The following is a 27585-nucleotide window of genomic DNA, read 5'->3' on the forward strand; positions in this document are numbered from 1 at the left end:
TTTGATGGTGATTTTATAGTGCAGTGGTGATGTCTGCAAGTGCCATTGCTTTACAATTGTCTAATTTGCTCTTATACTCGTTATGACAAAGCTGCAACTGATTTAAAAAAAGAAAAAAAAAAGATTATAGTGCTGTCTAATCTTTTTAGTTTCATTGTTTACTCAGTTTTCTTCTTTAACAACACCTGCAAAATGGTGTCTTGAAAGATATTGAGCAATGATTTATATGCATCTGCACAGCATTATAGGTAATCAACAAAAGTTGCTTTTAGTTGTCTATTTATATTGTGGTTTTACTACTACATCGGCATGTGTTGGTTTTCAGTGAAAAGTGTTCCACTTGCTAGAAATACTTGGCAATTTGTCTTCTAGGAAGTTACTACGTCTGATGCATTTATCTTGGAAATAAAGTATTCTATACCATAATTTAGGTAGTGAGGCATTATAGTTTCAATCTTTCATGATGCCATGGCAGGAATTTTCAGCTCTGAGAAAAATATTCAGGATCCCATCCTTATTAGCAAAATAAATGGTACAAACAGCACACTTTTTGCACCAAAACTGTACAATTTAATAAAGTATTTGGTAAGGTGGTTATATGCAACTCCAAAGATTTGTTACTTACACTTGCTTTCCAACATGACCAAAACACTTTATGTACAAAGGAGGATGGAGTGTGTAACCCTGAATTGTATGGGCTTCACCCTCTGCCACGCCTGCCATGTAGAAATCATTTCTTTCAGACAGATGTCCCTTCATAATTTTATGACTGCCATGAAATAAATTCATGCCCATATGTTCAAAATGTAATACATAATTAATTAAAATACTAAATTGCTTCAGCTATCATTCTCGGGTGCTTGCAATGTTTATTGAAATATACATTTACTGAACATCCAGTAGGGTCAAAATTATTCATAAACTACATAGGACACAAATATTTCTGTTTTGAAACTAAGGAACTAGCTCTACACGAAGTAAAATAATAATAAAAAAGAGGAAAGTAGCAAAAGTAAAACTGAGTTTGACAAATAAGAATTAAGTCTGTTTCTGTGTAAGTCAGGTCTTCTTCATTGAACTTGTTTTGTAGTTTCCACAACATATGCATAAGCTGAAAAATTCTTTTAACTTAAAACTGTATCTTGCTTTTCTTAAAATGTGCTTAATAGCAGGCTTTTCCAGATCTGTAAGAGAGAGAGAGAGAGAAAAAAAAAAAAAAAAATCAAGTCAAAACATCATCTCCTATGGACAGATAAAAAGACACATGATGAAGAACTGATGAATCCACATCATGATTGTAAGTAAGAAACCACATAAACAATTCAAGAAATGTTGACATATTTGTATGATTTGAAACAAAATTTCAATGTGACTTCCATGTGGTAAAGCTATTTAACAATTCAAATTTTGTAACTAAATATAGTATAAATTATGTATAATATTTATATGCAATCAAGACAGAAAACATATAAATATTTGCAAATCAATCCATTATTTATTTTTTTAACAATGACCATAATCAAGAACATGGCACAGATAAAATACAGGTCATTATCATTATTCATGTCAATGTAATGCAGTCGTCAGAGATATTTTGCAATGCCCAGTCCTTACAGATATTTAATTCAATTTGCTAAGATAATGTAGCAGTAAAGCAACAGACTGTTAATAGCATATGCCAGGTGATCCATAAGGAGTCTTTATTTCCACCATTTAGACCGATTGTGGCAGGACCTTTATCGATATTTGTTGAAAAACATCTCGTACCTGTACTTGACAGGAATGAGGTAGTTTTGAAAGACACTAAACACTTTCTGAATGATTTATTCAGGTCTATTGGTAGACCTTGCAACATTACTGACTATATATTAGTTACGTTTGACGTTCAGTCATTATTTACTGTAATACCAAATAATATAGGTATTGATATATTAAGATGATTTTTGGTTAAGTATAGCAAATATGATGTGAGACATATATTTGCTTTGCCTTCTCAGGGAGTTGATACTTGCGAACAATGTATTTATATTTAGAGGAGAGTTATATTTACAGAAGGATGGCATAGCTATGGGCACTTCCAGTGCCAAAAGTTATGCCAATATTGTCATGGCTGCCTGGGAAGAAGAGCATATTCTGAATTCTGCCTATTGTCAACATATATATATTTCTACCGTAGATTTATTGATGATTTGTTTATGACATGGGAAGGGACTGATGAAGAGCTTCAAATGCTCCATACATATTTAAAGACGACTACTCATTTTTTTAAGATTCAGCATGAACAAATGAGGTAATGAGATAGACTTTTTGGATGTTTCTATTTTAAAGAATCAAGATGGTTCCTTGGACCCCAGGATATTTAGGAAAGCTTGCCACATGAATACATATCTGCAAAGTATGCATCCTATACATATTTTTAGAAATATTATAAGAGGTCAAGGGATGAGGGCCTCCTGGTTAAATGCTAGTTATGAAGGCTTTATCCATGAGATTGATTACCTGAAATGTAGGTTCAGGGAAAGAAGTTATAAAAAGAGAGGTGACTAGTACTCTAGATAATATATTGGAATTAAGAACCACCAAAGGGAAACCTTATTTTTCTGAGGGCCCATGGCAGGGTGCAAGGGTATACACCAATATTCCACTGATAAGAATGCTCATAGTATATTCAAGCAAAATCAGACAAATTACAGGGATACTGGAAAAACAATGGCAGATATTAACAATGGATTCAAACCCCACTGGCTTTATTGACTTGAATGTGTCCATTAACAGACTTAAAAAGAGAAAAGTCATAGGCTTTCAAAACTGCCATATAGCTGAAACACCTAATGTCCTTAATGTATCATTTGCATATATCCCAATATCCCATTATCCACAGTGAAAACTCTAGTTTGGCTAGGATTTTTTTTGTAATTTTTTACTAACTGGTTTGGTTGTGTGTCCTGTTTACTCTTTCAATTTTTTATTAAGAATCCAGGAAAATTTTAAGATAAAGAAGAAGAGACACAGTCCTGAAGTCATATGTTGTAATTTACCTAGAAAGTTAATGGAACAACAGATTTTGCATCAACATTCCTTTTGAACTACAAAACTCGTAACATCTGTCATTATTGACTGTATTTCTCAGATACCTCAAAATTTAACATTTTATGAAGGACTGTGCGAATATGTAAGGCAAAATGATGGACATTCGGCACAAACAGGACAATTGAGAGCTATTCCTACTTATGAAACTCATCATTTCAAAAAATCTCAAATTAATCAAATAAACTATTAAATAAAATATTGGCTACATCTAGCCAAGAGGAAATTAATAGTCAAAACAGAACCATTTTCAGATACTTAAACTAAGATTAAATAAAAAATAGCTAAACTATAAAAAATTCTAATATTGCACTCACTGCACTATTAGAATTAATCACAACATTAACTACTGATAGCCTCAAAGTCCTGTCTCTATACTCAGTATCATTTAGACATCTGCAAGGTGATCTTTGCCTGTAATACAAGGCATCCCAGAGTCCTGTTTTGATGAATATTTTGCATAGCCATAAAACAAACAGCATCAGAACTACTAGACAATTTTTCTTGTGGCATAAATGGCAAATGTTGGACAGAATGATATGTTTCTTAGAGAATTTCCATTCTTTGGAAGAAGCTCCCCATCCATGTCAAGTACAGTTCCTTCCTATTCCTATTTAAGTGCAACTTGGATCAATGGATAGGTACTCGGCAATTCACCCCTGGTCTGGCTCCTATGTCTCTGATGGACAGGGGCAGTCAGTAATTCACCCCCTTTATAAATCAATTTTGTGGGTCACTTTTGGGTTGCATGGTAAAACGTATAAGGGACCGGATGGTCATTAGCCTAGTATGCACCTGTGAACCTGTGAACCTATGAACTGACAGTACAAGGATAAGAAAACAAAAAGATTAAAATGTTCATGGCATCATAAAAAAGTAATTACTGAACCTAATTGCACAGACCATACTAATGAAATTAATTTACCAGGAATATGATAGGTTTCATTGCTCGATGGCTAGAGAATGTAAAGGATGCTAAAATGTATAGCTACAGCTGGCTAATCTTTCTTATGTGCACAGCTCTGACTCCAACACCAGACTTCTTAAGCAGGGACTGTCTGTTTCGTATGGTGGAGCTGACCCTGATGAGATGAAGCATATGGCTGCAAGGGTCCTTTGAAGTCCACGACTAAGGTCCATTCAATTATAGTTTGCGTCAATACAAGACAGGTTTGACTTAATGCAGTTACCATTGTCAATCATTGTCAATCATTGACACTTTACTCTGTGTCATATAGAATGCTCAAAGGTGATCTGTGCCTTGCATATAGAGCAATCTCTGACCCAGCTTTGATGGAAATGCTGCACATTCACAAGTCAAATGGCACATGGGTCACTCACTCAAAGGACCTTACCCAGGTATGTGACATGAACAGAACTTGCTGGACAGACATATTTTTTTTGCAGAGCATGCCCCACCTTTGCAACAAGCTTCCTATTCATGTTAAACAAAGCTTCTTGTTGGCCCTATTTAAGCACAATTTGGACAACTGTATGGACAACTGGAAATTCACCTCAAGGGTTCCACCTATGTCCCTCTTGGACATGGGCAATAGGTGCTGATTTTAGTTCTGCTTGAACCAGCCACCCTTGGGAACATGGGCTGAACTTGGTTAGGCTTGTAAGGGCCCTGGGGGTGTTAGCTTAGCAACCTGCTATGATCCTATCATCCTATAAGTTGAAGAAGGAAAGAAAAACTCTGTGTATCATTTGTTCACAAGCACTTAACAGTTATTTGGGGTATTATGCCTTGCTATACACCATTGATGCAATGCATGACAGGGTAACAAGTACAGATTCTGTAGCTCAACTGGGAGAGTAACACTTACATGGAGAATGACAGAAATTACTAGAGGAAAAATGGTATGCCTGATATGAATTTGAGAGCTGAATTGTCTTCTGAACCTTCATGCATGTCAAGGTTTGTCCACAACAAATGTTTTGTCATAAGTGTAGTTGGTACCAGAGCACTTTGTGTTATCAGACATAAAATCATGTTATAAGTTCTGGAAACTTGGGCCATGAGATGTGTTGAGACCAGTAAAGATCTTCATTTTATGGTATATTGGATCAGATAGCTGGAGTAGTACTTGGATTTATCCAAAAAACTTAAACAGGAAGTGAAAGTTATTGAAATTACATGGTCAATGCTTTTTTTTATTTATTTAACATTCATTGACTGGGAAAGTCCGACTAGGACATAGCCTATTTTCAGTGGAGGCCCGGCAAGAAATGCTCCAGATGCATGTCTTTGGATTGTGGGAGGAAACCGGAGTACCCAGAGAAAACCCACGAGAACATGCAAACTTCATACTGAAGGCACCCCAGCTGAGAATCGAACCAGAGAAACTCTGGCTGTGAGTGACTACATTAACCGCTGCACCACTGCACCACCCAGTTTCAGTTTGATGAGTTCAGCTCCCACTCAAGAAGTGCTTTTCATGTATACCCAAGAAGGATGGTGATGTGAAATCTGACTGAACGTTGCACAAGATCATAGGATCATAGGAAGTTACTAGGCTATTGGCCCTGAGGCCCTTACAAGCCTAGCCAAGAATTTAGCTCATGTTCTGACAAGTCAGCACCCTATGCCACTGTCCAACAGGGACATAGGTGGAATCGCAGGGGTTTATTTTCTGTTACCCATCCAGTTATCCAGCTTGCGCTTAAAAAGGTTTACTGAGGTACTCTGCTTTACATGGAGAGGGAGTCTATTCCACTAAAGGTGGAGTCTCTGGGACACAAATCTCTCCTGCCAACAAGTCCTGTTGATGTCACAGACCAGGTTAAGGTCTCACATGCAGGTTACTTGAGAGGAGCTTGACTTGTGGATATGCAGCAGTCCCATCAGGGTGGGACCTGAGATTGCTTTGTATGCCAGACAGAAGTCACCTCTGAGGAGTCTGTAGGAGATGAGTAGAGGGACAAGGCTTTTAGCCTATCTGTGTAGGATAGATTGTTTGAGGCCCTGGATTCTCCAGATGAGGAATCTCTGTTGTCTCTCCAGCTGCTGCATGTGCTTTGCAAGTACATGCCAAAAGGGGCTTTGTATTCAATAATCAGTCTTATAAAGGAAGAATACAGGGATGTTATGACCACTTTATTCCTGGATGAGATACCCTTACTAATGAGGTGGGCCATGTAGAAAGCTTTTTGTACAATGGAGGCAATATGGTGCTCAAAAGTCAGTTTGCTATCAACCTGGGTTCCTAAGTCCCTCACGACTGACTGCATACTTAGTGCCTTATTATCAATGTGATAATTTGTGGGGACATCATTCTCCCCAAAAGGGATGATGATGCATTTTTTGGCATTCAGTTTGAGTCCATGTTTCTGGCACCAGTCATTTGTTTGGGTGAGACCCTCTTGGAGGATGTCCACATCACTAGGGGAACTGATGACAGCACCCAGCATGCAGTCATCTGCAAACTTGGTCAGCCATAGCCCACTAGATTTGGCCTGTACCTCTAGAAGTATATCCCAAATAGCAGAGGCCCCAAGCCTGATCCCTGGTGTACACCACTTGTTATGGGTTTACTACTTGAGGTGGCTTCCCCTATATTGACTAGGTGGGTTCTATCAGTAAGCCAGTTTGCTACCCATCTGGTAACGTACGGATTGATGCCTAGTTGAGAGCATTTATCTAATATACCTGAGTGGAGAATAGTATCGAAGGCCTTGGCCAGGTCAAGGTGGGCCGTGTGCACTGTCTTCCTCTCGTCTATGGCCTTGGTGATTGTCTCAAAGAAGTTGACCAGATTTATCAGGCATGACCTCCCCTTGATAAAAGCAAACTGTGTCAGATCAAGTGTCTGGAGGTTGCCAATGTCCTTATTAGTGAAGTCCATGATAATCTGCTCCATGGCCTTGTAGATCAGGCTAGTTAGGCTGATGAGTGTATAATTTCCTGGATCGGTAGATGTTCCACCTTTGTGTAAAGGGATCACAGTAGCTGTTCTCCGCTCAGCTGGGATGAAGCCAGTACTCAGGCTTTGGTTGAATATGGTGCCTAATGGTGATGCATGTTCCTGCCTGAGTTCATGTAGGATGCAATGAGCATGTAAGTGTTACTCTCCCAGCTGAGCTACAGAATCTGTACTTGTTAGCCTGTCATGCCTTACATCAATGGTGCACAGCAAGGCATAATACCCCAAGACATCCATAGGCAAGTTATGGGCAAGGACCTGTTAGTGAGAGGTGGTCAGTATTTGTTATTATACTAACTGTAGGGCATACTGATGGACTCCAGCAATGAGGGACACAGTCATGTTAAAGAAATAGTTCACCTATGCAATGGCTAATAGGGGAGTTCTCAGATATGGCTTATACATACAAACAAATGTGAAAGGAAGCAGCTGCTTCAGTCATCAGAAGAGGCAATGCCAGAAGCAGGAGATGGCAGTTTACCCATTTCAATAAATGAGGTCCTGTGTGCAAAAAAAATATTCTGTTGTGACAGGTCAGATAAAGAAGTGGGGATCCATCCTGAAATGCTGATGATGCTGGACATGGTTGGGGTACACTCGATGTCACATGACAGCATGGAGCATTTTCTCTGCACTGACAAAGTATAATGGTGACTCACTTTTTCAAAAAGAGGGGACAGAAAAATAAATTCCATGTAGGGAAGGATTGCATTCCACAACATCTATGGGAAACATATGCAATGGTCCTGGAAATCAGACTGTGTGCAACAGTCAAGCCTCTGATTCAGGAGCAGTATTGTGTATCATTTCTGGACAAGGAAATGTAGGTCAACACTTTACTTTGTGCCAGTACTGGAGGAGTCATGGCAGTTCCTCAGTACTGTCCACGTATGAGTTTTGTAGACTTAATGAAGACATATTATTATGTAATTTGTAATGCCAGGACACTGATGTGTGCCATGCAGTCACTGCATTCAGTTATTGAAGGTTGTATCTGTATTCTCGGATTTAAATCAAATATATTCACTGTGAATATAGGAGTCTAACAAGAGTGCATCTTTTTTCCTGTTCTATCATAAGTTTTTTTGCAAAGGCTATCAGGATACAATCATGATGTATACAGATTTACTTTCTGGAGGTGATAATGCAACTTTGTTGTTTGCAGATAATGTCATTATTTTAAACTCAAGTGACTGTCATCTTTAACATGGAATAAAGTATTTCATAGTTGTATGTGAAATAGGTAGGAAGAAAGCTAATAGGTTTTGTGTCAACATTCCTTTAAAAAAATTATAATATCAGTCAATATTGACTGAAAACCTCCGTGATTTATCAGAAAATCAAAACATATGAAGGACCAAGAAAATATATGAGACAAAATCAATCATATCATCCGAAGTCTTCTTTAGGGACAATGTGGATTATGTCTTGAAATGTGTATAAACTATAACTTTTGCTCTTTAAAGTGTCACAGCCAGGGCTTCCAAATTTGAAGTTATATTAAGGACGAGGTTAGAGGAGACTGACCACTGGATTACTACAGTCATGGTGGCACTGCACAAAATGTGGTGGAATGTGGGGGTGGAACAAAGGATGAGTCATAAGATGATGTTCTCCCTTTATCATTCTGCCTGTCTCTGCATCCTCCTTATGGCCATGAGCTTTTGATAGTGATCAAAGTAATAAGACCACAGATGCAAGTGGGAAAATGAGGCTTCTTTGCAGAGCACCTTGTTTATGTCTGTATGACAAGCTGTCATGATGTGACTCATAGTGAGGGTTTCTTGTATCCCTTACTCCCTTCTCTTTGTGAGGATACTTTTAGTAGGATGGCCAGGTGATGAATTGTGGCATAAGGACATGTTCCTGCAGCTACATAGAGAAGCCACACCTTCTCAACCTATCATGGAGGTCCAAGTCTGGCAATCTTCTCTAGACTCCAACCTCCTCCAAGATCTGACCAATATGTTCAGACCACAAAATGAAGGCAAGAAAACTAAAGGAGGGTGGTGTATCAATATTCATTAAAGATAAATACACCTCCAGATTGGTTAAACAGCATGAGTCCCTGAAGATACTTCAGGTGCAATTAACTGTTAGTAAGACACATATTCAAGTCATTGCCAGTTACAGGACCCCTCCATAGATCAGGACACCCATTTTGCCTATTTGGATCTACTTGAATCTATGAAAATACATCTGAACACCATGGATTTGGGTGACTTTACTACCCATCCTTTGAGTGTGTAAATTACTCGTGCCCAAAGGTTCCTCAACTTCCTTAACTCCAGTGCCCTGGACCAGCTGGTTGACACCCACACAATGGGTGCCAACATCCTGCACCTGGTACTTACCAATATGGGAGACCACTGTAGCACCCCCACTGTGATGTCTTCCTTGGTGAGACCTGACCACAAATCAGTCTCATTCAAAGTAACTTTCACACCTGACCCCCCCAGCAGCAACTAAACTAAAGAACTTCTCCAAATGAGATTATAACCTCTTACAGGATGGTATAAATAGCTTCATGGCATCTCTCCCCTCAAATAGAACTGTCAAGTATGCCGAGTTCTACACCAACGCTTTGTACAAACACCTGTATAACTGCATTGACTCATCCATACCTGATAGGACCAAAACAAGCTAATCAAGGAAGAGCAAACCTGCCTGGTGGACAGCTGCCATTAACAGGCTTTACAATAAGAGGAAGAAATTGCTGTTTAAGAGTAAGAGAGAGTGAGCCGTAAACTAGGAACACTCCCTCCTCAGCTTAAACAAGAAAATAAGACTTCTTGTGAAGTCCTCCAAAGCAAACTACGAATCCATATTAGCTTCCTCAACTAAGGACAACCATAAGGTATTCTTTAGTTACATCCATAACCTAAAAGAAAAGGCCCAGATGTGTGCCAAACTGGTAGTTAATGATACTATATATACTGAGCCTGTGGACATAGCTAACCTGTTAGCTAACAGGTTATGTGACAACTTCACTCCCCTGTCTCCGCCACATGTACCCCATGACATCCCTACCACCTGTCCTCTACCCTGTATCAATAAAGAGCAGATCATAAACACATTCTCTAAGGTCAAAAATGCAGCATCTATGGGACCTGATAACATCACAGGCTGTGTCCTACCTGGGCTCATACAAGAATTAGTAACACCATTGGGCACTCATTTCAGTCATAGTCTAAGCAACAGCTTTCAGCCCAGCTGAATGGAAAAAGGCCACCTTTATCCCCTAGCACAAAGGTGGTACTTCCACTGACCCCAAGAACTACAGACCTATTAGCCTGACTAGCCTTATCTGCAAGGTCATGGAATGAATCATCATGGGCCTTATCAACAAAAAGATAGGTAATCTCCAAACACTTGACCCTACTCAGTTTGGATTTGTCAAAGGGAGGTCATGCCTGTTAAATCTGGTGGACTTCTTCGAGACAGTCACCAAGGCCCTGGATGAGGGAAAATCTGTGCATAGAGCCTACCTAGACTTACCCTTTCCCCCATTCAGGCATCATTGACAAACTCACCCAGCAAGGTATCAATCCTTATATCATTAGATGCATCACTAACTGACTCACTGATAGAACCCATATAGTCAGTATATGGGAATCCACCTCCAGCAGCAGACCTGGAATCAGTGGTTTTCCACAGGGATCCATCCTTGGACCTCTGCTGTTTGGAATCTATTTCTCTGAAATGCAAGATAAAACTAAAGGTCTGTGGCTGACAAAATTTGCTGATGACTGCAAACTGGGAGCAGACATAGAATCTCCAAACAATGTCAATATCCTACAAGAGGGTCTTACACAAATAAATGATTGGTGCCAAAGTCATGGCCTTAACTCAATGCAAACAATGTATTATCATTCCTTTTGGTAAGAGTGATATTCCTGCTAACTACCACATCAATAACAACACCCTAAGTACGCACTCAGTAGTGAGAGACCTGGGCGCACAGGTTGACAGCGACCTTACTTTTGATCACCATGTCTCCATAGTGTTAAGAAGGGCATTCTACATTGCTCATCTCATAAGTAAGGGGTACTACCTCCAGAAAAAAAAATAAGTTATAACCTCCCTGTACACTTCCCTCATCAGGCCAGTAATTGAGTACAGTGTCCTTTTTGGTATGCACCTTTCCAAGTACCTGCAGCAATTGGAGAGACAACAAAGGTTCCTCACAAGGAAAATTCAAGCTCTTCAGCATCTGTCCTATGTTGATAATCTGAAATCACTGTAACTTTATTCTGTTTCACACATACTACTCAGAGGTGATCTTTGACTTGCATATAAGGCAATCTCTGATCCTGCTTTATTGGAAATGCTGCATACCCACAAGAAAAATGGTACATGGGTTACTTGCACTAAAGGCCTTAACCTGGTATGTGACATTAATACAACCTGCTGGAGGGAAAGATTTGTCTCCCAGAAGTTACCACACCTCTGAAACAGACTCCCACTTCATGTCAAGCAGAGCATCTCATTGGCCCTCTTGAAACACAATCTGGATGATTGGATGGTTAACCGTAAGTTCACCCCAGGGGTTCCACTTGTGTCCCTCTTGGACAGGAGCAATTGGTACTGATCATGCAAATAAGGGTAAAACATGGATAGGCTTGTAAGGGCCCATGGGTCATTAGCCTAGTAACCTCCTATGATTCTATGATTCTGTGTTTCCTCCCCTCCAGTATAGGTCTGTCCATCCTCCTCTTTCAGTGCCACCAAACACCCAGACTGCTAATCACACTTAGGTTGGATTGTTCATTACCAGAGCTTTATCTCTCTAAGCCACCAGCATGGCTAAAGCTAGTCAATTAACTTCTGTTTTTGGACAAAAAATATGTTTTATTTAAACTTAAACATAAATTCAAATACAATTTTTGAACTGAAAAGAAAATTAAAACATAACATAGCAATGTAAAAAATAAGTTAACCATATTTAAACTGAAATTTTGGTGGCTGCGGTGTTGCAGTGGCTAGCACTGTCACCTCCAAGCAAGAGGTTTTACAGTTTGATTCTCAGCTGGGGTGCCTGCTGTGTGGAGTTGGCATGTCCTCGCTGTGATTGTGTGGGTTTTCTCACACATTCCAAAAACATGCAGCAGGTGGATTGGGCAGTCTAAATCAGCCATGTGTGTGAGTAAGTGGTACAGATGAACTACTGTGGCAGGGGTAGCCACACCTTGGCTCGAGATGATTGTCACTGGTGAAGTGACATCCCAACCCTATGGGAAAAAGGGGTTGAGAATACATGGATTTAAACTGGAATTTGAAACAGACTAGACAATAGTGTTTGGTGCAAAATGTGTAGGAGGTTTGAGTGCAGAATTTCATTAATGACAAATGATCACTTTTTTGCATATACTAGCTGTGGAATATTATTTTTTTTAATATTTGATATTCTAAAAAAAAATTACCTTAGAAAGATAAAGTTACTATGCTGAGCTCTGTCTAACTGCAGCTCATATACACAAGTATGAGATAGATTAATGAACTATATGACTACATTTAATAAGACCAGAAGCTTCAACTCTCTCATGTCAGTTTGGAATTCCCATATGAATTTTGTTTACCTCAGACAGACTGCAAGAAAAAAGAAAATAAAACTCTTCTCAACCAAATGCATTTGAACTTAAATAAAACACACCACTACAGATCACCGAAGAGCTAATTCCATTTATAAAGGAGAGGAGAGAGTATTGCTGCAATTACCACTGGCCTCTCTCTTCAACTATATAAGTTAAGTCATGGCTATTAGCAAAGTAAATAAATACTGATGCACAAAACATTATCACCATAAAGCTGAAACATCACACAGGCAAAGAAAACCAGAAAAAAGCAAAAGTTGGCATTATTTTCAGGGAGTGAGCACCTCTGTACCTCCCTGCTGGATGCTGCGATCCCACACCCTCATTATCTTTTATAAAACTGCACAATATTGGAGAAAGATGAACACTTTGTTGACTCCAAACTTCTGTTATCTGAGGAACAATACAGCTGCAATGTGCCAAGCCATCATGCTGACTGATAATACTGGTGTGATTAATTGATTTATTTTGCTACAGAACTCAATGAAATGCCATGATCACTAAAATGTTAATCCCAACTTAAAACTCAAGGCCAAATAAGAAATTAAAGTCAATATCAAACTTAAAATACTTCAAAATACTTTATAACAGAAAAAAAATGGAATACATGGAGAAGCCCAGAGGTCTTGCATGACACTAAAAGTCATAAAGCAGTTAGTGTTATGGGGCCCTAGAGTTAATCAGACATGCATTAAGGGCAGCAAAGCTTTAACAAATCAATCACCAAACTGCATAGTAAAGCATAGTTATGAAGCTGCAGGGAAGGACAGCATTAAGCTGACAAAGGCAAACAGTAGTACTACAGTCTGGAGCATGAGTAATAAGCCAAATGTCACTTCCAAGGCAGGTAAGTGCATTACTTCCAAGGCAGGTAAGTGCATTATAGCACAGCACTACTGCCACTTAGACGGCTACAGAGGATCAGCACAGCAAAGTTACAATCCAGTTCCTCATTGAAATGTGGAGCAAAGGGGGGCAGAGGAAGACTGAAAGGAAAATAAAGTGTGAAACTTACAAGGACAACTGTAAGGTGTAAGGGTGCATGGGAAGGATAATCCTTTATGAGGTTTTGGTCCCCATTTTCAAAACATAAAGAAGAGCTGGTTAGGTAAACAGAGAAAGATTATTGGAAAAGGACAAAGGCAGAGGGAGAATGGAAGACAACAATGATAGGCAAACAAACATAATATGTAGAGTATATACCATGGTAGGAGTGGTAGATATTCACAACAAATGTGGACAATATTTGATGGATACAGAGAGAGAGTAGGTGGCAGGTGATACAGGGGATAGTGGGAAAATGAAGAAGGTATGATGAATTACATCATAGGTAGGGAAATACTTGGATAAGGTAGGGCAGGGGCCATGGCTGGTTGCCAAACACAGCCATCAATAACATCTGTGACTGACACCAGGGGCAGAATACTCATTTGATGTCATGATGGTTAGAACCTGCCAAATGCATAACTTGACAAGTCAGGCAAGCAGGTGCTCTATTTAAGGTGGATAGTCAACTGTCAGTGCACTTTGGATGACACAATTCTCTAGAAGTGATGCTATTAGATTATGGAAAACTCCTTCTGACTGCTTTCAAAAAAGAAGCAGAAGTCCACCATCTGAGAAGTGGCAACAGAGGCCACTGTTACTCCCACCAGGTCAACATTAGTATAGCTACATAATTTCCCTTGTTAAGGGGCAGATACGATGTTTGCACCACAAGTGGACCTGCACAAGGACAAGAATACAAACCATGTAAGTGGACATATATGGCATACATACACTGGCAGTTACACAGTGGAGTCTGCAAATGTATTTATTATTTTTATTTATTTATTTAACATTTGTTTACTGGGAAAGTCCAACATGGAACAAAGCCAATTTCCAGCGGAGACCTGGAGAGAAATGCTCCAGATGCAACACATGTCTTTGAAATGTGGGATGAAACCAGAGCAAACCCACACAAACACTGGGAAGACATGCAGACTCCACACAAAAGGCACTCCGGCCGAGAGTCGAACCAGAGAACCTCTTGCTGTGAGGCAACGGCACTGCCACTGCACTACTGTGCCATCAAAAGTAGTATATGTACCTCACTGCCAGGGAATTTAAACCTGCCTCTGTGACATCTTGCTATGTCCATCTCTTTCTCCTTGGCCTCTGTAAAAGGCAATATGCTCACTGCAGGTAATACACTAAGAAGAGAAAAAAATTCTTACTATACATGTTCATCTCTCTATCTGTCTCTCTGTTTCCCACTGCTTAAGCAGGTTAGGTGGGTATCCTTGCAAGTTATTGTTTGTTACTGTTACTGACACTGCTCACCAGAGCAGGTAGCAGTGCACTTACAGCCCGAGACACTAGAGCAGACAGTAGTATACTTATAACTCGAGACGCCAGAGCAGGCAGTAGTGTACTTACAGCCTGAGACACCAGAGCAGGCAGTAGTATACTTATAGCCCGAGACACCAGAGTAGGCAGTAGTATACTTATAGCCCAAGACACCAGAGCAGGCAGTAGTATACTTATAGCCTGAGACACCAGAGTAGGCAGTAGTATACTTATAGCTCGAGACACCAGAGCAGGCAGTAGTGTAATTATACCCCGAGACACTGGAGCAGGCAGTAGTATATTTATAGCCCAAGACACCAGAGCAGGCAGTAGTATACTTATAGCCCGAGACACCAGAGCAGGCAGTAGTATACATATAGCCTGAGACATCAGAGCAGGCAGTAGTATACTTATAGCCCGAGACATCAGAGCAGGCAGTAGTATACTTATAGCCCAAGACATCAGAGCAGGCAGTAGTGTACTTATAGCCCGAGACACCAGAGCAGGCAGTAGTGTACTTATAGCCCGAGACATTAGAGCAGGCAGTAGTATACCTATAGCCCAAGACATCAGAGCAGGCAGTACTGTACTTATAGCCCAAAACACTAGAGCAGGCATTAGTGTACTTATAGCCTGAGACATCAGAGCAGGCAGTAGTATACTTATAGCTCGAGACACCAGAGCAGGCAGTAGTATACCCATAGCCCAAGACACCTAACCTCTCCTGTACTCATAACAATTTTGCACTCTGAGACAGTGTACCTGTTTTCTATATTTCTGAATCCCTGCATCATCTTTTGATGTCATCATTTGAATAATCCATGTGTCTCATTTTCATGGAATTCTTCATTTCCATTCTAATGTGATCATTTGCTGCCCTGCATGCCATGCAGACTATAGAGCCACATTACTCCTTGTACAAAGTTGCAAAACAGCACTGCAGCCAATCTGTATGAGGCATTGGAAGGTTAAAGTGCGTGGAACAGTAATAATTTCATTAAAATAGTCTAGTAATCTTAGCTCTGCATTTAACACAGACAAATAGCTTGTGAGATGAATTTCCATGTAAAATCTCCTTGTGTTCTGATGGAGTGCTTTTCAAACAATCTGGAAATATATCACTCATAAGTATATTTGTTGGCACTTTTCAGAGTTCTGCATTGTCTTAATTTTTGCCTGTCCAAATTATTTTATATATTTGCTGACAATTTTGCTGCTTTCTCGTTTGTTCTGAAACTGTCCCCTCCCCCATTTCTGTGGTGGTGTTTAAGTTTATAAAACTGGTCTAACTGTTTTTTTTTTTTTTTTTAAATATTTTTATTCATTTCCAAATACAAGAAAACATGAATGCAGGTTATTTATGACAATGAAGTATTTGCAAATTATTTAAAAAGGTAGGCTAAAACCTCTAAACAGATATCAAACATTAAAACCAAAATAAAGTATTTACAAGGGTGTCTATTGTTGACATATAATTGACTTTCTATACAATTGTTTCCTGATTATAATCTGCTGCAGTCATTATTCTCCAGTATTTCAGTTACTTTTTGCCATGCTACATATAATGATGTAGTTCTTTCAGTTCTTCCTTTAATAGTGTTCATTTCCAATTGCGATACTGCTGACACCATATTCATGAATTGCTTAAAAGTTGGAGAAGCTTTGGATTTCCAGTTTGATGTAATGTTCTTCCTTGCAATAGCTAGGAGAGTCCATAAGATTACATATTTTGTTCTTGGCACACAGTCGGGTACAGGTGCATTAAACAAAATAATAGATTTGGAAATCTGGAATTTATCAGTGAATACCATTTGCAGAAAATAATTTATTTTATCCCAATATGGTTTAATCAAATGGTCAGAGAACATATGTTGCCAGTCTGCTTTTATTGATAAATCACATCTCCAGCAGCCAATATTTTTCTTAAACATAAGTTCCATTTTATGAGGGGTTACATAAGATCTGTGTATGAATTGCCATGTAGAAAGTCTCCAATGTAATGAAAGTGATGTCTGCTTTGGAGAGAGAAGAATTAGTTTTTTATCTCTGTCATTTGGCACATGTCCATTAACTGATCTATAATAATTCCATATTTTGTCATTATTATGCATTTTTATTTTTTTGTTTGTTTTATAAATAGATGATCAGTATCCCTTTCCAGTAATGGGTTGATTCATTAGTGATATTATATGTTCTATAAGGTTAGGAACATTTTGTCTTATTGATGGTTGCATTGTTTCTTGTTTGCTTAATATATACTGTCTTAATTCTTGTACATATAACCACAAACTATCTTCCATATTTAATTTCTGTTTAATCTGGTCTATTGTCAGAGGTTTTCCAGAGTTTAGCAATTGATGCCAATATATTAATCCCTTTTCATTAAGCATGTTGACTACTTCCATATTAAATGTTATTATATTACCTTGTGTGTACACTACTGGATATAAAAGAAATGACCATGCTTTAATATCAGGATTGCTATTAATAAGATTTTGGAAAATTTTTAATGTATAAGTAATGTATTTGGAACTTATATTTTTATTCTTATGTATCATCATATATTCCTTCATCAGCCATATAAAATTGTTTGGTATGAAATCTGTATACTTATTTGCTACTACAAATCCTGATTTTAACCAGATTCTCTCATGAACTAGCTTCCATTTTGATGTATATTTTGTATTTAGCCATAATGATATTGTTTTAATAATGGATGAATGCAAATATATTTCTATGTTTGGTAAACCTATGCCACCTATATCCCAATCTTCTAGATGATATTTCATAGCTATCCTTGTTTTTTTTTGGCTACCATAGGAATCTTACAATTAAATCATTTAATTGTTTTAGGTACAATTTAGCTGGTGGCAAAGAACAAGCTTGTATGACATAAAGAATTTTTGGAAATATGATCATTTTAATTATATAAAGCCTTTCTTCCATTGAAAAGAAGAATTTATTCCATCTTTGTATTAGATTTTTAATATTATTTAAGGTCTCTTTATAATTTGTTTCAATTGTAGGATCTAGGTTGTTAGTTATTATAATTCCCAAGTATTTAATTATATTATCGGTAGAGATATATTTATGGTATTTTTTATTTAGATCTTTTTTATTAGTATTTATAAGCAATACATTTGTTTTGTTCTCATTAAATTTAAGACTTGAAAAGTTTTGAAAGTTTTGAATTGAGTCCCATAATGCTTTTAAACTGTTATTATTATTTTTTAAGGTAATTAAAATATCATCAGCAAAAAGTTGAATTTTAAGCTCTAGGCTGTTGTCTAGTTGTATTCCTTCAATATTTTTATCCATACATATATTATTTGCTAAGGATTCAATGACTAGCGCAAACAATAACGGAGCAAGAGGGCAGCCTTGTTTTGTGCCCTTAGTTATTTTAATAGATTTAGACAGACAAGATCCCAGTTTTATATAAGCCAATGATTTTTCATATAATGATTTTATTAACAAAGTGAAGTTGTTTGAGAAGCCATATTCTTCTAAAACTAACCACAGATAATCCCAGTTCACTGAATCAAATGCGCTATTTATGTCTAAGCTAATAATATTCATTTTGTTTTTTGTGACATTTATATAATCAATTAAGGAAAAAAATTATTTTAATGTTGTCATAAGTGTTCCTATCTTTTATAAAACCTGTTTGATCCTCCAGTATCAAAAGTGGTAGTAATTGTTTTATTCGAGCAGCATGTATTGCCATAAAAAATTTATAATCTATATTAAGACGTGAAATGGGTCTGTATGATGAACATTCACTGGGATCTTTATTTTGTTTCAGAATTGGTGATATTAATGTGTACTTCCAAGAAGGAGGAATGTCTTTACCATTTTTAACTGATGTAAAGACATTCAATAACAACAGCAAAGCCTCATTTGATAGTAATTTAAACATTTCTGGGGTGATATTATCTATACCTGGAGCTTTGTTTAATTTTAGCTTATTTACTTCAGCTTTAAGTTCTGTCATTGTTATTTGTTTATCTATTAGTTGTACCTGCTCCTGTAATAACCTAACTTTAACATTGTTTTTGAGAAAAGCTTTCAATACTGAATGTGTTTCTCTTTTCTCATTTTGATTATTAAGTTTATGAAAAAATAGCCTAAAAGCTTCTAGTATTCCTTCTAAATCAGATACTTTCTTTTTGGTTTCTATATTATGTATTTCCTTGATTTGATTTGTTTTAATAATCTTTTTAGTCCTATTTGCTATTCTTCGTTGGTTTTTAGGGTTCATTGAATAGTAACATAGTTTAATTTTTTCTAAGTTGATCATTGTTTTGTGGTGTAGCGTCTCTGAGTATTTTTTATTAGTATCTTCTAGTTCTTTTATTAAGTTGGTGTTTCCATTTTGAATATCAAGCTTAAAATTATCTACTTTTGACTGTAATTCCATTAATTCCTTATTCCACTGTTTAACTGTTTTTAAGTGTTTTTCAGCTGTTGAACTGTTGAGGGCTACACGCTCAAGTGCGATAGACATTTTTCTACTTTAAAAGTGTTTGTTTTACTGTATCTGTTTTAATTATTGAAAAAAAAAAACAAAACAAAAATATCCTATCTCTCTACTTGTTTCCCACCTTTCTATAACCAGTAGAGTCCGGTTTTCAGATTTTGCTGAATTCTGGGGTGTTTTGAGTTTCTGCGTTGCCCAGACTGTACTAAGATAGAAGAAAGCTTTGCTGTTCATCAGTGAGAGTGGTGAGCTTTGAGCAGCCTATCTCTCACTGCAAGAGTGGTTTCAGCTCAGAATCTGTAGTTTTATTGGCCATTTTGGGCAATTTTTATCCCTTTCATCTTTCTGTTTAAAAACCCATGTTTACACATTTTTTGTGCTTGTATTACCTCAGCAAGATCCTGCCTGGGTGTCCTGTAGAGTTCTTCAGCAGCAGAGAGAGAGAAAATGGAGACTTTGAGTGGATTAAGTAACTCTGCTTTGTTTTTTATTGCTTATTTTTGCTAGCCGCACTATTCCAAGCATTTTTTATTAACTTTGCAATTTATTTAAACTGTTTTTTGAATTCTGATACTGTTTGCACTTTGATCATTTTTAAGTGTTTTTCAGCTGTTGGATTGTTGAGGGCTACACACTCAAGTGCAATAGCCATTTTTCTGTTTAAAATTGTTTGTTTTACTGTATCTGTTTTAATTTTTGAAAAAACAAACAAAAAAAATCATATGTCTCTACTCGTTTCCCACATTTCTATAACCAGTAGAGTCCGGTTTCCAGATTTTGCTGAATTTTGGGCTGTTTTGTAGTTTCTGTGTTGCCCAGACCTTACTAAGATAGAAAGAAGCTTCTCTGTTCATCAGTGAGAGTGGTGAGCTTTGAGCAGCCTGTTACTGGAGGATTCAGCTCAGGATCTGTAGTTTTATTGGCCATTTTGGGCTATTTTTACCCCTTTCATCTTTCTGTTTAAAAACCTGTGTTTGTGCATTTTTTTAACTTGTATTACCTCAGCAAGATCCTGCCTGGTTACTGGTTTTCAGATTTTCATGAATTCTGGGCTGTTTTGTAGTTTCTGTGTTGCCCAGACCTTACTAAGATAGAAGGAAGCTTCCCTGTTCATCAGTGAAGATGGTGAGCTTTGAGCAGCCTGTCTATCACTGGAGGAGTGGTTTCAGCTTAAAATCTGTAGTTTTATTGGCCATTTTGGGCTATTTCTATCCCTTTCATCTTTCTGTTTAAAAGCTCATGTTTGCCTGGTTTTTATGCTTATATTACCTCTGCAAGATCCTGCCTGGGTGTCCTGCAGAGTTCTACAGCAGCAGAGAGAGAAAATGGAGACTTTGAGTGGATTAAATACCTCTGTTTTGCTTTTTATTGCTTATTTTCACTAGCCACATTATTCTGAGCATTTTTTATTAACTTTGCAACTTATTTGAACTGTTTATTGAATTCTGATACTGTTTGTGCTTTAACTGATCATTTTTTAAGTGTTTTTCAACTGTTGAACTGTTGAGGGCTACACACTCAAGTGTGATAGCCATTCTTCTGTTTTAAAAGTGTTTTGTTTTACTGTATCTGTTTTAATTTTTGAAAAAAAAAAAATAAAAACAAAACATCCTATCTCTCCACTCATTTCCTGCCTTTCTATAAGCAGTAGAGTCTGGTTTTCAGATTTTGCCGAATTCTTGGGCTGTTTTGTAATTTCTGTGTTGCCCAGACCTTTACTAAGATAGAAGGAAGCTTCTCTGTTCATCAGTGAGAGTGGTGAGCTTTGAGTAGCCTCTCTATTGCTGGAGGAGTGGTTTCAGCTCAGAATCTGTAGTTTTACTGGCTATTTTAGGCTATTTCTATCCCTTTTATCTTTCTGTTTAAAAACCCATGTTTGCACGGATTTGCGCATCACACAGTGCCATTTAACTAGGGTTAAACTATTACCAGTGCCAGAAAGTCTGCTCTTTTAATTATCCCTTAGAACTATCCAGTTTTCTAATTTTAACACTCAAAACTGTTTCCTTGTGCTCAGCACTTGTTCAAAACTCGTTGCAAGCACTAAATAAATGATAAATTACTTCAGCACACAATCTTCCTCACTTGTTAGGAGGAAAACAGTTTTAGTACTTAAATTAACCTATCCAGGCATGTCTAAGGGTCAGCTCCCAGTATTTTCCCCTGTCCATCTGATGAATCTGGGCATCTTGGGGCAATGTAAGAATTGCCTCATGTACACTGATAACCTGCTCCTCCTATCACCCAACACTACAACCTGTGAGAGATGCACTTATATAGCCAAAGTGGAAGCCAAGCTCTCTCCAGCCAAGACTGTTCTAGACAGTCAAGAAGAGAAGGTAAACACCAGCACCACACTACATTCAACACATAGTCCATCAAAACCTACATCACCTAAACCCACATATAGTAACACAAAGCACAAACCTACATTCATGGAAGCTCTCAATAAAAATCTTCCCAAACAACAGAGACCTCCAAAGCTGAAACACAAGCAACCACCACCTCGCAACACTCCCCAAATGACACATAGCCCACAAAATCAGTGTGCCACTCAACCTCAGCCCATAAGGCAAAACAATGTATCCAACACACTAGTCATAGGTGACTCTATAGTCAGGCACACCGATATCCCACTCACCAGGCTAAACAAGGAGAAAGTTACTGTCAGCTGCTTGTCGGATGCCAGGATCCACCACATAATGCAAGCACTCAGGTCACTCCACAACAAGTACAAATATGGCACTGTCATTGTCTATGTTGGTGTGAATGACCTGAGATGTACCTCCCTGGACTACATGGGAAGAGACATAGAGGAGCTCTCGGATCATGTAGCCCAGACAGGTATGATCCTAGCCCTGAGTAGCATCCTGCCATTGCTCAGAATAATACCACAATACAAGGACAAAATGATTGACTTCAAAAATTGGCTAAGGTTCTGGTGTCATTCTAAGAGGATCCAGTGTCTGTCTGCCTGGGACGACATGATCGACAGACCATGATGCTTTGCCAGAGATGGGCTGCACCTGTCGCCCCTCAGATTCTGGATACTGGCTACAGCTCTTGCTACCCCTATAGTGCCTTTTTAGGCAAGGTTGAAATGAAAAACTCACCACCGTAGTAGGTATAAGCTGGCAAAATCTGAGGGTAAAGCTACTCAATGCTAGAAATCTAATCCTCAATATGCACTCACTTGAAGCACTCCTTATAATGGAGAACATCGGCATCTGTGCAATGATGGAGACCTAGTTCAAGGCTCCAGAGAGCACGCCTGCATTACCAGGCTATAACTCATACCACACCTTTCAGCCACCTGACCTGGACCGAAACACTAAAGGAGGAGGCGTGTCCATATTCATTAAGGATATCCACACCTCCAGGCTAGTTGCTCAACATAATGCATCCAAAATTATCCAAGTGCAACTAACACTGGGCAAGACTACAATCCAGGTTGTAGATTTTTACAGATCCCCCACCATGCCACAGGATGAGGATGCCCACTCCACATTTCTAGATATACTGGGCAATATTAAGGTACAGCCCAATTCCCTAATAACGGGCGATTTCAAGTACCCCACCATCAACTGGGAAAACTACTTATGTACTAACTCAATGCTTTCTGGAATTCATAAATTCCAATGTCCTGGATCAGCTTGTCCATACCCACACCAGGGGCAGCAATATCCTGGACCTGGCCATTACCGATATGGGCAACCAATGTTCCATGCCAGTGGTCAACTCCTTGCTGGTTAGATCCGACCACAAACTAATCACCCTAGACATCAATATCCCATTCCCAAACCCCCATTAAGGAAACCACCATAAAAAACTTCTCCAAAGCCAACTTCATGCTTCTTAAGACATAAGTGGTAAGCTTCACAAGACCCATACAGATGGAAAATAGAGGTACGACTGCTAAGTCCTATACAAATACACTGTATAAGCACATACATAAGTGCATGGATCGTGCCATCCCCAACAGAACCAAGATGCTATCCTCCAGAAAAAGGAAGCCAATCTGGTGATCCCCTGCCATAAACAAACGCTACAACATAAGGAAGAAGCTGTTGCAAAAAAAAGTAAAATCCCCTGATTGCAGGAACTCCCTGGACAGCCTCAGTAAGAAGCTGAGATCCCTCATAAAATCCTCCAAAATTAGTTACAAAAATAAAATTGCCACTGATTCTAAAGACAGCCACAAAACATTCTACAGTGATGTCAAGAATCTTAATGGTGACACTCAGATCTGCTCTGAGCTACAGCACAATGACACTAGATATACAGAATCAACTGATATTGCCAACATCCTGGCAGATAAGTTCAGTACAATCTTCACCCCCCACCCGCCAAAGGGCCAATCACTATACCAGAAGAATGCAAAGCCCCTATAATCATAGCTGCACAAGTAAAACTGCATTCTCCAAAGTCAAGAACATAGCATCCATGGGACTTCACAACATCCAAGGCTGCGTTCTGCATGAACTACAGAATGAACTGGCACCCCACCTAAGTACCATGTTCAATCATAGCCTCACTTCAGGCTTTGTGCCTACTGAATGGCACACAGTGATGGTTGTCCCACTCTACAATGAGGGTGCCACCTTGGACCCCAGGAACTACCACCCCATTAGCCTGACAAGCCTGGTCTGCAAGGTCATGGAACGTATTATCTTGGAGCTTATAAACAAGGACATAAGTAATCTCCAAACTCTGGACTCCACTCAGTTTGGGTTTGTAAAAGGTAGGTCATGTCTCCTAAACCTGATTAACTTCTTTGAAGCAGTCACCAGAGCTGTGGACAAGGGTAAGGTGGTGCACCCAGCTTATCTTGACCTTGCCAAGGCTTTCAACACCATCCCCCACTCTGGAATTATAGATAAACTCATTAGAATGGGCATACATCCCTATGTCACAAGATGGGTGGCAAAATGGCTCACTGACAGAACCCACACAGTGAAAGTAGTCGACTCCAAATCCAACTTCAGACCAGTGACAAGTGGAGTACCACAGGGCTCAGTCCTGGGTCCTCTCCTGATTGGCATCTACTTCTCAGAAGTCCAGGTTAATACAGCAGGTTTTTGACTAATGAAGTTCACAGATGACTGCAAACTAGGTGCCATAATAGAATCACCTAATGATGTGGACATTCTACAAAGGGGCCTCACTGAGACTGATGCTTGGTGTCAAAGTCATGGCATCAAGCTCAATGCCAAGAAGTGCACTATTATCCCCTTTGGGAAAAATGCTGTACCCATGAACTACCACATAGGTGGTAGCCTACTAAACATCGAAAATGTGATAAGAGACCTTGGGACACAGGTGGACAGTAATCTCTCCTTTGATAATCACATTGCCACAGTAGTCAGGAAATCCTTCTATGTGGCACACCTCATCACAAAGGGGTTCACCTCCAGCAAAAAAGAGGACATTGTTCCTCTGTACTCATCCCTCATCAGACCCATTATAGAGTACAACCCCCCCCCCCATTTGGCATGTACCTCACAAGACATCTACGACAACTAGAAAGGCCACAGAAATAACTCACTAAGAGGATTAATGGCCTCAAACAGATGTCATACACAGACCGTCTCAAAAACTCTAGCTCTACTCGGTCGCTTATCACCTACTCAGAGGCGTCCTCCGCCTAACATACAAAGCCATGTCAAACACAGATCTGTTGGACGTGTTACTTTTACAGAAACCCCAATCCCTCCAGGGACCTAAACCTTGCCACCACAATAAAGAGAACATGCTGGAGGGATAGATTCCTGTCCCAGAGACTCCCCATGTTCTGGAACAGACTACCCATTCATGTCAAGCAAAGCTCCTCATTGTCCCTCTTTAAGAAAAATCTCGACAATTGGATGGGAAATAGGAAATTCACTCTGGATCACTTCTGTAGCTCTGCTAGACAGGGGTGCAGGAAAATAAATGACTTGTGTGGCAAAAGCCAGGGAACTTTTTTGGCTAGGCTTATATAGGCCCCAGGGCTGATATCCTAGTACCTACCTCTGAACCTATGAACCTATGTTGCAAGGACTGTAAACAATGGTAACTAAATGTTTCCATTCATAAATGTGGTGCTATGTGGAAAACAATTTATTTATATTTCTGATGCTAGGGGCAATCCCAGTCTAAAGGAAACTGGGATAACAGGTAATGTGATTTTTTCTTCTGTATTGCTCATCTGCAACCAGTGCATTTTTACTTGAGGCTTTTGACTTGTGAATATAAAACAGGGAATGCCTTCTAAGTATGTTGAATTTCCAGTCTCTTTTAAGATGTGGGTTCAGATCCGTACCTCCTACTTAAGATAAGTATTGTGGGGGCATCCTTCATGGATTGAAGCTTTTGACAGAGGTGTCATTTTTGGTTTATTACCAGATACCTTTAATAGATAGACCCATGCATTACTATTAGCACTACCACATCCATGTTGGATATTAATGTTATAAAATTCAAGTCTAAATTATGTCCAAAAAGTTTTCCATGCTGTCAATCTACTTACTTTACTTCAACATTAGACTATGGCTTGTAAATAAGTGTGATTTTTCTGCCATACAAACAGGGTTGCAACTTTTGCAGAACCTTATGACTATACCGAGTTTCTCCTTTTCTAGTGTTAACATCAGACTCCTTTCTGGAATGAAATCTGCAGCACAAGTACACAATAGGGTAGTCCTACACCTTTGAGGAAACCTGGTTATGTACCTCCCTCACTCTGTAGTTAGAGCATATATATGTACAAATAATTCTTTACTATAATCATGACTGTTTGGAATTATGGGGTCCACTGAGAGCCTCCTTGAGCTTTTGAAATGCTTGCTCATAGTTTGGTGTCTGGATGTCCTAAAAAACTACTCTATTTTATTTTTCCTGATAAGATTTGAAAGGTTAGTACCTATCGTACTATACAGAGGAACAAAATGCCAGTGGTACTGTGCTGTTCCCATGAAAGCCCATACCTGTTTCTTAGTAGGGGAGGGCTATCCCAAACAGCCTTGACCTTGACAGGTTCTGTCTTAATCATTCCTCCACCCACTCACAAGTATTTCTGCAATCCAAGTAAGATAGCTCTGTAAATCCATGTGACATTTGCTAACATCCCATACAAGATTACCAACACTGACCTCTACTTTGGCTGTGGTTGTCATAGTTACCTGCTATTAACCTTTGATGAGGTAAATAGTAGTTAGATGCTTATCCCCACATAGCTGCTCTAAGGCTTCATCTTTCCTGGGCATGGAACACAAACCCTGTTACTCTAGCAAATTTCTACGTTTATAAGAGCAATATTTACAATGTGACCCTATTTTTGGGCCTTTGTCCCCACATTTTCTTAGGCTTTGTCCCGATTTCTTGGTTTTAATAGGTTGAGAGGTATGTCTGCAAATGCTCTCAATATGTTCTTTAGTATACAGTTAAACCTTTTTGTCAGACTATTTGTTTATGAATCATATAGGGTAGTCTTTAAGTGTTTTACTCCAGAGTGTTTCCATAAATGCACCAGCAAGTCTGACATAATTTTTGCATCTCAATTCATTGATATTTCCCCTAAGCAAACTACTACATTGAAAAGGTCTAGCAAAGCATTTGATACCTTCTTTGATTCAGAGTAGGAAAGAGCTACTACTACTTCTGGGTAACCATTGACTTTGTCTTGCACTACCAGGATATAGTGCTTGCCTGTGGAATTTCACATACTAACAGTTCTCATGATCTTCATAGCTACCCTCTAAAATGATTCTGCAATAATAGGCAAAGGTATCAAAGTAGTTTTGTCTTTGTCTCCAGCCTTGCCAGCCTTCTGGCATTGCTTAGAGGTCCTGCAGTACCTTGTTACATCAACTGCAATTCCGAGACAAAAAAATATTTGTATAAGCCACCTTTAATACACTTTATACCTATATGGATTGTCATGGGCCACTCTGCAGACCCTCACTACTACTGACAGCTATATTACTTTACCCTGTAATCATCTGTAAGTGGTCAATTCCCTGTACAGCAATCCATTGTCCCAGTATAAGTACTCCCTCTGCTCCTTAGTATCCACAGCCTCCTTGGCTACTTAACTCAAATCCTATAAATTAGGATATGGTAAGAGAGGTGAGCCTGCTTCAACATTTTCCTTCTGGCCCTTCATAGCTCTCCTAGCAAAGGAAGTCTGATA

The 27585-nt window shown here is 38.8% G+C and overlaps 1 protein-coding gene across 1 annotated transcript in view; it reads right to left on the reverse strand.

The window, feature by feature from the left end:
• Nucleotides 1–844: 844 nt before the first annotated feature.
• The window catches only part of KHDRBS3 (KH RNA binding domain containing, signal transduction associated 3), a 1441609-nt gene continuing 1414868 nt past the window's right edge, over nucleotides 845–27585 (reverse strand). Inside the window, exon 12 of the transcript XR_006365708.1 lies at nucleotides 845–1184. The gene's annotated coding sequence lies outside the window, so the exon portion shown is untranslated. The remainder of the gene's footprint in view (nucleotides 1185–27585) is intronic.

The sequence above is a fragment of the Protopterus annectens genome, chromosome 7.part1 (genome assembly GCF_019279795.1).
Source record: "Protopterus annectens isolate FY-2018-M chromosome 7.part1, PAN1.0, whole genome shotgun sequence".
NCBI classification, from domain to species: Eukaryota; Metazoa; Chordata; order Ceratodontiformes; family Protopteridae; genus Protopterus; species Protopterus annectens.